At 44.7% G+C, this 11,233-nt stretch overlaps 1 protein-coding gene across 1 annotated transcript in view; it reads right to left on the reverse strand.

Moving 5' to 3' along the window:
• LOC147733085 (uromodulin-like) overlaps positions 1-5,318 on the reverse strand; it is an 82,943-nt gene extending 77,625 nt beyond the window's left edge. Inside the window, exon 1 of the mRNA XM_086958923.1 lies at positions 5,226-5,318. The gene's annotated coding sequence lies outside the window, so the exon portion shown is untranslated. The remainder of the gene's footprint in view (positions 1-5,225) is intronic.
• Positions 5,319-11,233: the final 5,915 nt, after the last annotated feature.

Here is an 11,233-nt window from a genome sequence, read left to right on the forward strand (position 1 = left end):
ATACTTCACTACAGAAGCTTAAAAGAACTCAGGCAAAGAGCCCCCCTGTGGGGCCCGTTGGGCATTGCAGCGCCAGCCCAATGAGGAGCTGCCCTACGATGAAGCATGATACCCCTTGGGGTGTGTGAGGGCCCTTGCTCCTGAAGCATCAGATCCCTCAGATTTGATCCCTTAGGAATTCCTTGAACGACCTTCCTACAGGAGCTGCACACCTTCATGTATACCTATATCCCTGGGGGCGCGTGTGCTGGACCTTTATCTGCCCTCTGTCCCTCCTTGTGATTTTTGTACAGAGAGGCATGCATATAGCATAGTTAGTCTATTGCTGCACAGCTTCTGATACATCCCTGATACCTAAGAGGTACTACTACAGTGTGGTCAATGAAGCGCTGCACCGTATGTGATAAATACCCATAAGAGGTGAATATCAAATGGTTAGTGGAGTGATGCCCAACAAGTGATAGGGCCCTGTTCTCCGTAAGTGACGGATATGCCATAGTTATTGGAGTGCTGCACAACATCTATAATATGTCCTTATCAGTGTTGAATATACCATGGCTAGAGAAGCGCTACACAAGATGTGATTATCCTCAAATCCTCTGAGGTGTGACTATAAAAAGGTTAGAGGAGAGTGGGACAATATGTGATAGATCCCTATTAGGACCGTAGGAGCTTTTGGGGCGAAATGGCGGGGAAATGTCGGGTGCTTTGCTGCAAATAATGTTTTACATCCTTGTGAGGTGTGATTACAACATAGTGTATTATTGCATAGCTAGATATATCACGGATCCCTGTGACATGCAAATATATCATTCTTAATTGAGTTCTTTCTGTGCAATATGCAATGAATCCCTTATCCATCTGGAGAGTGAAGATACCATGGTTACCCGAGTGCGGATGAACCTGTGATGAATCCTATAAGGGGGTTGGTTATATATGCCTATGTGGAGTGACATTAACATAGTGTATTGTAACAGTGCTTGTGCTGCATCCTTGTGAGTCGTAAGTATAACATGGCTGTTGTAATGTTTCATCACCTATTTTCATCATATGCTTGATAATGTCTCACCCACACACACTTATTTCGGCACCTGCCATGAATACACCTGTGCATCTGACACACAATCTTAAAAACCACATAGGCCCTCAGCCAGGTAATGGGACGTGCCCTAAGTGGGAACCGTGGGTCCCATGTTGTTTTGTACCAGAGGCCTATCTTGCTGCTGGGCTTTGCTTAACTTGTACAGGAGCGGTGCTGCTAGTTACCACAACACACCTGTGGGCTTAGCATGCTACCAGCTTCCACCCAATGGTATCGGTCACGATAAAAACAGCACACAGTGAATTAGCGTTAGAGGAACCTTGTGGACATGACCACTGGTCCGGGGTTCTGGGATGGTTGTTATTCCCCTGTGTTTGCACTTCAGACACAGTTTGATTCTCTTCTCTTGGTTGTGCTAGACAGGGAACCATGGGATACGTTCAAGAACTTTCTGTGAGAAGAATTAAGTTATCCTTTGGCTGTAAAATATTCTTTCATTCCCTTGACTGAGGACCACCCTGCCATCTTGAGAGCCCTGCTGGTGATGTAGGCAGAAACATGGCGATTTTCTGGGCTTTAGCTCCAGGTTTTGCGGTTCTGTAGGACACTATCCCGAGGTGAACAATATTGGCATACGATTATATTGCATTCAGTTCATTGCCAGCCGCTACATCATACATCATTGCAAATTTCAACAAAACATGTTTCTAGCAGGTCAAAAATTACTAAAAAGCACTAATTCCGGTGCTGCATAGTGATAGACACTTTGCAAAGGCTAACTGGCCAGTATTTGGTGGCTCATTACTTAATTATGGTGTTGAACTGAAGGTAAATTTTCGATCACACAGAATTAATGCATGATAAAATGACTAAATAAAATTAAAAAAAAACAATACTAATAGTTTTCCCATTATTGATCTACAACACTTTTAGTTTTCCCCTTGTCTTCTGTCGAAACATAGACCCAACTCAACACTCAAGTCAGAAGCTCGATATTTCTTGATGTTAGATGGAAAAAAAAGTACTACTACCACATACTCGCAATTAACCCTTCTCTTTTCATAAACAAGCTCAATCAGTGTTCTATTCGTTCAGGTTGTTATTCTTCAATCATTTTACGGTTCTTTGCCTCCCTTTTCTACATTGTAATACCTGGTGGCAGATTTGAGTTCCTTCTCTGCTAAGCTACTGCTCATGTCTCTATGTTTCGCTTCTTACTTATTGTCTTTCGAGCGTCTCTGAACTCATCAATTTGTCCTTTCTGCAATCTTCTTCGGTAATCTTCTGATATATCTCCTTCTTAGATCAACTGTGCTGACGTCGTATCTCTAACTTTACTATCTTTGCCACGTATAGACATAGTTGCATTTAATGATTTCATAAAATCTAGCTTCTCTTGCCACTTCCCCTCAGTCCAGAACTTCCTTAATCAATCTCCTAGTTTCCCCTAGACCAACATTCACCCCGTCCAGATTCTGCTCATTCATTCATCGAGCAGTACATCTCTGGAGCACCCTGCCAGTCCAAATTTGGCACTCAGTTTGAAACTCAAATGTGGTGACCACCTCTTTTTGTGCATTCGTTTAGATTGTCCTGGTGCAATGATATTTTATTGAACTGGCAATTTTTATTTTTATTTTTCTGTCCAATACCGCGAGGTTTTACCTGTCAGTGATAGACAGACAAAACGATCAGGCAATCCACTCTGAAGAGGGCGGGAGGTCTGATGTCTTTACTTTGACATTCCAATCTTCATTGAGCCACAAGAGTAAGCTTTGTGACGGCAGAGCCAGTGGGGGCCCTGCTGTTGGAAAGATGATGGTCTACTCAGTTCACAATGGAGCAGGCGGACAAGGGTTTGATTAACATGGTACTCTGTCAGTTTTGTGGCAGAGCGCCCTGCCCACCAAACTCTAAATCGGCCCCTAGGCTTGTTTTTAGAGGTATTCAGTTGGAACCTTCTTTGATTGGTTCTACTTCAACATAAGAGCCACACCTGGCCAGATTTTCATATTGCAGTGGACAACTAGTTTTCATAAGCAAAACCTGATCGACTTCTTTACGTAAATTGGACAATGAACTTGCACAGGGTGAATGGCCAAGACTTGTGCATTCATTAGTCAAAGAAATTTGCGGAGAGATGAAAAACCCTAATCTGAAACCTGACAGCGAATACTGTGCCTGTCAGAAATGAGACAGGCCCATTCAAAGTGGTTCCAGGAGCTGCCACTGTGTGATCCAGACGGTGGAACCGCACAGGGTGGCCCGCTCCATCACACCAAGGAGAGCTGTCATGCAGGTCAGTGCTGCGTGTTGGCTTTTTTATCTGCCCTTTAACAAGATGTTAAAAATATTAGGAGATAAGAATCTTGTCCAGCCAGGATCCATCCCTCTCTGAAATCCGAGACAGCATGGGTGTCAAGATGCAACCACAGCCTCCAGCAGTTTACTCAACACTGGGAATCCTGCAAATGGCTGAATTTAACATGCCTTAAGTGGATTAATCACAGCTTTCCTATTAGAGAGGTTGCAATGCCTAATCAGGGCTCTCCAATCAGTAGCTCGTGAGATACTCTGGCTCTCCAGATACCTCTGAGTATCCCACCTGTGTGCAGTCCAGCTTGTTAAATTAGAAAGCTTTTTATTGATTGAATTAATATACATATGACAAAATTGAGATTATACCAAACTAATAATATTAGTAGCTCTCAATGTGTTTCATTGAACATGAGTAACTCTCAGTGCAGAAAAGGTTGGAAACTCTCTGCACAATGTATTTGCTATTAGAATAGCATATTCCCCTATTGAGGATATTGAAGATGAAGCAAGTTACATATGTGCAGAGGGGGCAGCGCTGGAAAAAGGCCCTTCCAGGGGGAGAGGGTTGAGTCCTCTGGCTTCACAGAAGACATAGGTGGTGCAGTGTCTTCAGACACACTATCCTCTCCTATAAGGGACAGACGGTGGGACTTACAGTCATGGACAACTCGGGTTGTGAGGCAGTGCAGGGAGATTCACCAGAGGTTACCTTTGGTTTATCAGTTACCTGGATATTATTTCCCCTTATTATTGAGATTCTCCATCTGGGAAAAACAGAGAGCTTGAAATAGAATAATGCAAGGAAATTGATGCAGAAGGGATCAAAGGCCTTTGTATCTTACAGACCAGCATGCTAGAATAGTTTTCAACACAAAAAGATTTTTTGTGACAAAACACAGTTCTAGCCATCAATATGGCCAGTCGTCAACATATGCAGGTATTTACTTCCATTTTGCTTCTATTTTGTATCATATCTTTGAGTAAAAAAAATGAATATTCGGAGGTAGCAGAAGACTGAACTTGCCAACTTTGGCAACTAGCTTGTCTATCACACCGAGCCCTGCTCTGGGAGCTATACCATGTAGCATGCCAATACCCAGCTTTCCAACAGTAATTCCCCCTTTAAGCTTTTAAGGTACAAATCGTATAGGTATCGAGAGCTTGCACCCGGTTGTATATACCATTACCAAGGAAATCATATCCGTACCCTCTAAGTACATCATGGGAATACACCATGCCTCTGAAAACGGAGTGTCTGTCGCCAATAATGAATTCAGCAAATGGCCTTCATCTTGAGTAGGTGGCAAATACAATTGAGCTGAGTATGGGACCTGACCTTCTTCTGGAAACAGTGCATGAGATCACATGAGCCACTTGATGAGGCAGCAATTCAGATCAAAGAGTTAGGAAAGTGCAAAAGAAAGTTAATTGCATCTCATTGCATCACACTGGAATCAGAGGATAAGCACAATATCAAAACACCTCTGAAGTATGAACTCATCATATCATTCACAGGCATAGTTAGATAAACAATTAGACAAGACACTGCACATATGAGGTGCTACACCCAATCAGATAATTCACCAGATAATCACTGAATGTATCAGGTAACACCCTGCTCAAATGAGCACTAAAACCAATGACCTAACCATGGTCAACCATGCATTACAGCAAAAAGATATGGTTTGTCAGTTACCATGTCAGGGAGGAGACTTGAAAAAATAATATTCACACAATGGATAAAATAAATTCAGATAAAACAATAACTCACATTAGGGAAAACCATATTATCCAACTAATTAGTTAATACATGGGTCCATCCTTAAAACGCCATTCTCTGACTGGAAAGAAATGTGTTACTCACAGACAAAGCTATTTGAGAAGTCTCTGAATCTTGCTTGAGGTTTCGGGTGGTATCCTTCTTCTTCAGGTCTTTCTTTTTTGGAGAATGTTGTCGAGAAGTGTGCTCTGAAGACTCTCTCTTGCCATTTTATAAGCCTTGGGGGTGAGGTATGTGGGGCCCTGATTAGGCAGCGGGTGAGGGGAGTGTCTAGCAAAGCTGACAAATAAGTTGCTAACAGTTCCTTTGAAACTGTACATTTTCTTTGATTTGGCACCCAGCCAGGAAGGGGGTGTCACCCGTGATCTCAGCAGGGGGGGCATGCTGCTGCCTCAGGTAGTGAGGAGGCATGGCTGCATGCCACAGAAGGTAGGAGAGACTTGTGGGCTCCTCGGTGGAGTCCATGCAAAGGTTCCTTCAGTGTTCCACCTACTTTACTTTTTTTCGTCCGGTAGAAGGTATATATCACTATTGTCGATGCAGTTTCGATTGCATATGGAACCCCACAAGGCTGTCGATGCACTTCATTCTGGGCCTGCTGCCCTCTGCTTGTTCACAATGGTGGCTGCATGCACTCTGATATTCTGAAGCGCCTCACACCTGACCCACAGCCTCCTTGATTGATCAGCAAGGACTCACACACAGCTCTAACAAAGCCCTATTGTATTGCCACACACACCACACAGCGTTCTCCATCAAAGCAGCTACATTGGAGGGCCCCAGGGGAAGCGAAGACGCAGTCTAGTCTTCCCCTGGGGTCGTTCGTGCAGGCAAGGGCTAGGCTGGGAGGAAGGGGTGGGGTTTGGGGGGTGGGTATAAGAATGCAGGAGAGGAAGGCGACTTCCTCTTCCTGCATTCTGGAATTGCTGGGTCGGATCAGTTTTCAGAGGCCACCCACCCACCCACCCTACAGTTATTAGGGCCCAGGGGTAGGGTTGGCAGAGCGTGCCCGTTTAGGACGGGCTGCAGGGTTGGCGGTATTTGAGAGGGGTGGGGGAGTCACTAGCGGGCGCACCCACCTCTTGAGGGGGGGAGTGAATGAAGGGGGGGCGACTGGTGGCTTGAGAGTAGTGCCAGGTTGCGAAGAGAGATTGGAAGAAAGGGATGAAGAACGGAATGTGGCATGGAGTTGAATGGAAGGAGAGGCTGGGGTGTATGAAGATGGAGTTGATGTTGGGGGGGATTTAGTTGTTGTTGATTGTTGTATTTGGTTTATGTTTGCAGCCTGGTCCTAATAAATGGCCTTTTACGCTTAACAACAGTGTGGCCTGATTATTGCGCGTTCGGCCCTACAGCCCTCACGCCCTCGGTCCCTGCATATTGAAACCCACACCAGCCCTGCCAAAGAGCCTCATCTCTGTCCTCAGCCCAGATATCCTCACTGGGGGTGAATGTTTGATTTGTTCTGCATTCTATCCTTTATTTGATTGACATTTTCTCATTTCTGTCCTATGGCACTTGTTTCTCCTGTACAAATACCAACTGCCAAGTCAAAGGACACACATGTACCTTAATCATGCCCTTCAGTCCTGTGGTCCCGTGCATAAGTCTGCCAGTGTATCGGTATAATGTGTCCTGCCCCAAGCACTGTGACGTGTTGCAAGTACAGAGTGTTCTCAGTGACTGCTGGCATGTTCACAATCCTTTATCAGAGCAGAGTCCGTCGCTGATGTTCACAAAAAGGTTGTCAAAAGAGCGGGCTCAACATATGCAGCTATAGCCTGAAGCACTGCCAAATTCAGTTCAAGGACTGTCAGTCACTCACAGATTTAATCTAAAGCTCCATGCAGGCACGCAAACTAAATACATTATATTGTAAAATATGTCTCGTGTTTCTTCAGTCTCTAAAGAGACCTGTTTGCATTGTATGATTAGGGGGACTGAGGCAGCAGATTAAATTGACTTAGTGATTCAATTGTCAATTTTGTGGATGTTTCTAGCAGGAGCTAGGGGGAGCCATTGCACTTTCATCAGGCCCTGGCACATTCACAGGCCGTGGTTTAATTTCCTGTTGTCTAATTTCAAGAAGTGAAGCTGTTTCTGACATTGGGCGCGGGTGTTAGGGGTGTGTCCCTGGTAGCCTGCCACTGGGTCAACAGTGAGGTCGTGTGGAGGAGAATCACTGCACGCTCTAGTGACCAGAGTGCATTCACCCTGAAAGACAGTCTTTGAGATCTTAGATCCCAAAGGTGTCCACAAGAAGTTAAATTGACCTCAGAGCCAGTAATTTATTCAAGGACAAACTTAAGACAAGCAGGAGACTTTGGAGGGCGACGGAGGGAGGCAGAGAAAACCAGGGCTGGGTGAATATTAAGGGTCGAAGGGCTCAAGAGGGCTACTGTAAATGATGGGCAGAGCCCCCAGAACAGCACACTCTAGTGAACAAATCATCTGCACTGTTCGAGGCCTTTAAAGCTCCTGCTACCCTGCAGTGCACGCCGACTGCATTCTGACTGCACACACTGCTTCGGCTCAGCAGGCAGAAAGTCTTAGGTCTGGTCTTCCATGAAACGAGTTGAGGAGATGAGGAAGGCACACTGTTCTGAGGCAACATTTACTCGTGCAAAATGGACATTGCTAGTTAATTTGGAGATTGGCAGAGTCTGGCTACTAGTCACCCTTGGAAAATATTCAACTTTGAATGTCTACCTGGTAGCCTCTATGGGACTTTAGTGATGATTGTTGCCTTGGTAGTAACCCTGATTATTAACATTTTGGTTACAAAGGCACCATTGGCACTTGATCTATTTGCATGACGTTGAGGCTGCCCTGCCTGGCCTCAGGCACCTGTTGGATGATTTTGGGGAAGTGTCAGGCTCACAAGTGAATTGGTCAAATTCCTTCTTATTCCCGCTGGCACAGTGACTGATGCCACACAGAGCCGAGACCACAAACATGTGTCTTCAATGGTGCTGTGAGTGTGACTCCTTTAAGTATCTGGGGGTTCAAATCCACCACACACAGTGACCTCCGAGAGGGCAACCTTCATAAGGCGGTTGGATTCATCTGCCATTCTGTGCCCTTCTGTTGGTCGCTGCCCCTTTCCCCACTGGGTCAAGTGAGCATCTCTAAGATGTTAGTGCTTCCGAGATTGTTGTACTTCTTTGCGACCCTGCTGGTTAGCTTGTTTCCTTCCCAGTGTAAGAATTGGCTTTTGTAGTTTGGTTTGCCCTGTTCCCATCATGCACTGGGACAGGAACAGACTAATTTGCATACAGCCAGGTTCTGAAACTGGGATGGTGCAGTGAGCTAAAAAACGGTGTTGGATCTAGCCCTGATCTCTTGACTGGGTGAGAGTATTCTGTTTAATTCAGAGACTCTGTCCCTCACCAACCCTTGTTGTAAATAGGTTATACTACCACAGCGTTTCTTTCAGACGCTTAATGGATTGCTCTTTGAATTGATTCGGACTGCCGGGCTTCGCCACGTGGCTCCGACCAAGATCCAGTGACCGCTCTTAGAGGGCAGACTCGGGCCTCTAACTTTGAACTGTACTACTCAGCAGTACAACTACAGGGCCAATGGCCTGGCTGTGCATTAATACCTGCTCAGAGAGACCGCAACTTCGGTGGTGCTCAATGGAACAGAGATTTACGCATAGCTTTCACATCCCACCATCCGTCCTCAACAGGAAATTTCTCAGATGGCTGAAGCTCACAACTGCTGGTTAGGATACGCCCACCTGAGAGGGCTCCTGAAGGAAAGTGCTGCTTTTTTCATGGTTACCCCACACTTTTTGCCTGCCACATTATGTACTTTTGACTTGGTGTGCCCTGAGTCACTGCTAATCAGGTTCCCAGGGCTTGTATTCCTTCCCAAAGCTGTACTTCTGTACCCACAATTGGCACATCCGTTGCCACAGATAAACCCCTTGCAAAACATACCCATGAGTACCAAGGGCACAGTGATTAGGGAAGGCCTCTAAGAGCTATAAGACCTATTGTGCCATCATTAGAGGCCCTGTACCTTAACACACACACACTGCCATTGCAGGCTGCGTGTTTTGGTGCAGAGAAAAGTGAAGACAGACCTCCCTATGTGCCATGCCTGCAACCCACAGCCCAGGGACTAGGTAAGTCACCCGTTTAGCAGGGTGCACTAGCCCCAGGTGAAGGTACAGAGGCACGAGCCCTGTACCCCAGATGGAGCAAGGATTTGCATGTAACGCGACTTGCTTGTACTCAGTCCTCTCGACATAATGTTAATATACCAATCAACATGTTTTGTGTACTAAAAATTGCATTACATGACACAACTAGTATCCAAGGGAAGATTTTCAATGTGCTTTTACTAATGATATTCTGCTTGCAATAATATGGCCGCTGCTACGCGGGATTTCCTACTGCGCATGCATCTGTCACACTCACGTGACATGACGTATTCTTTGCTTGGAGGGAAACTTTCGCTTCTGCGCACTAGAACTCAAATGGCTGCTCTGTGTTACCGAAGGCATGAAGCTTGCCCAGCTGCCTTTGCTAAGCTGTTCGTTCTGCTTAACATTAACGCAATAGTTAAAAATAAAGTAATGGGAATAGAGTAGAGATAAGTGTTATACAGCACATTCATTTATTCTGTGTTCTCAAACTTTTTCTTTTCTATTCTTACATGTAAATCGTTTTGGGCCTGTCGCCTATCGCTGAACTCCATATTGAAAGAAACTGCGTCTGCGCAGAAGAAACACAAACTCTGAAGCACTGGCATTGAAACCCGGCCAAGTCATGATTTGCTAGAAGATGTTCCTGGAAAGTCAACTTCTGACCCCTGTGAAGGAAGCTAAACTAAAATATGGACTACATTGTAATCATTATTGATACATTCACTGCCGGGTGGAATAAATTATACATGGGAAAATAAAATTTGATGGGCGGGAACGTTAATAGAATATTCAAAAGAAAAGTTTCATTTTAGTATGGTGTGATGACCTCTCCTCATTCCTTGTCCAATCAAAATTGGGGATCCTTACACTTGCAACATTGGGGGGTGGTGCACTGACCTGAAAAATAGTAAAACTAGGGTAGATTTAGCTAGTTAATTTGTCCTACTTATCCGAATAGCTGACCTGTCACTGACCCAATGCACTCAATAGGTGACCAAGAGCAGTGGGCTGCGGAGCACTCGGTCAGAAGATTCAATAACCCAATCGGGGTTCTGGGAGCTGAAGTGCTGGCGAAGCACTTTGTCGGGAAAATCGTTAACCAAAACTGGGTTCTGGCTGTTAGCTGCAGAGAGGGAGTAGCGCAGGTGTTGCAACTGAACTGCGGGTGCCAGTCTTAACCTTTGGTGGTCCTGTCCTGATCCAATTTGGTTTTACCTGTCCTGATTCTGATCTGCACCTGCTAGCCTACTGGCAACTGCAACTTTTGGAGTTCTGTCCTTTAAACTGACCTGTGGCCAGGGTTGTTCTTCACACCATTTTAGGTAAATATAAATTCATGTGAGTTCGCCTTTGTATTGATTCTTTCTCTCACCCCTTCCCACTGTTAAAAGGTTGGATATATCTTCCGTTCTCTTACCCTCCCTTTGATAAAAGCTCAAATCATATTTGATTTCATATCATGTTCCTTTTTCTTACCCTCTCTATTGCTAAATGTTTGAAAACTGTTTATTACATCTTTTGCATAGTTACATTCTGATATTGATTTTCATTATTGAGAGTCTTTGGATCATGACCATTTAAGAAAATTTAGATAAAGAGTTTAAAACTTCCAGAGTCTGCGTTTTTTTCATGAGTGCAAATGATATTTTTCCTATTATTCTAACACCCTTGATCCCTAAGGACTTTAGGTACCAGTGACATGGATTGGTAAGTCAAGGTATAAAGGTCAAACGTCCTAAATGAATAAAATACACTGATAGTAGAGCGAAAAGTTACCTGCTAAAATTGCTTACATTTTTAAATTATATTGATCATGGGCCTAGGTGAGTATTGGTAAAAGACTAGTCGGGTGACCTGCGCGCTCTATCACCCCTACAGTGTCTAAGTCCATTTTTAGACATTGTAAGTGTAGTAAAGCCATAAAGTGTATACAGTC

This window comes from Lissotriton vulgaris, chromosome 2_1 (genome assembly GCF_964263255.1).
Source record: "Lissotriton vulgaris chromosome 2_1, aLisVul1.2, whole genome shotgun sequence".
NCBI classification, from domain to species: domain Eukaryota; kingdom Metazoa; phylum Chordata; class Amphibia; order Caudata; family Salamandridae; genus Lissotriton; species Lissotriton vulgaris.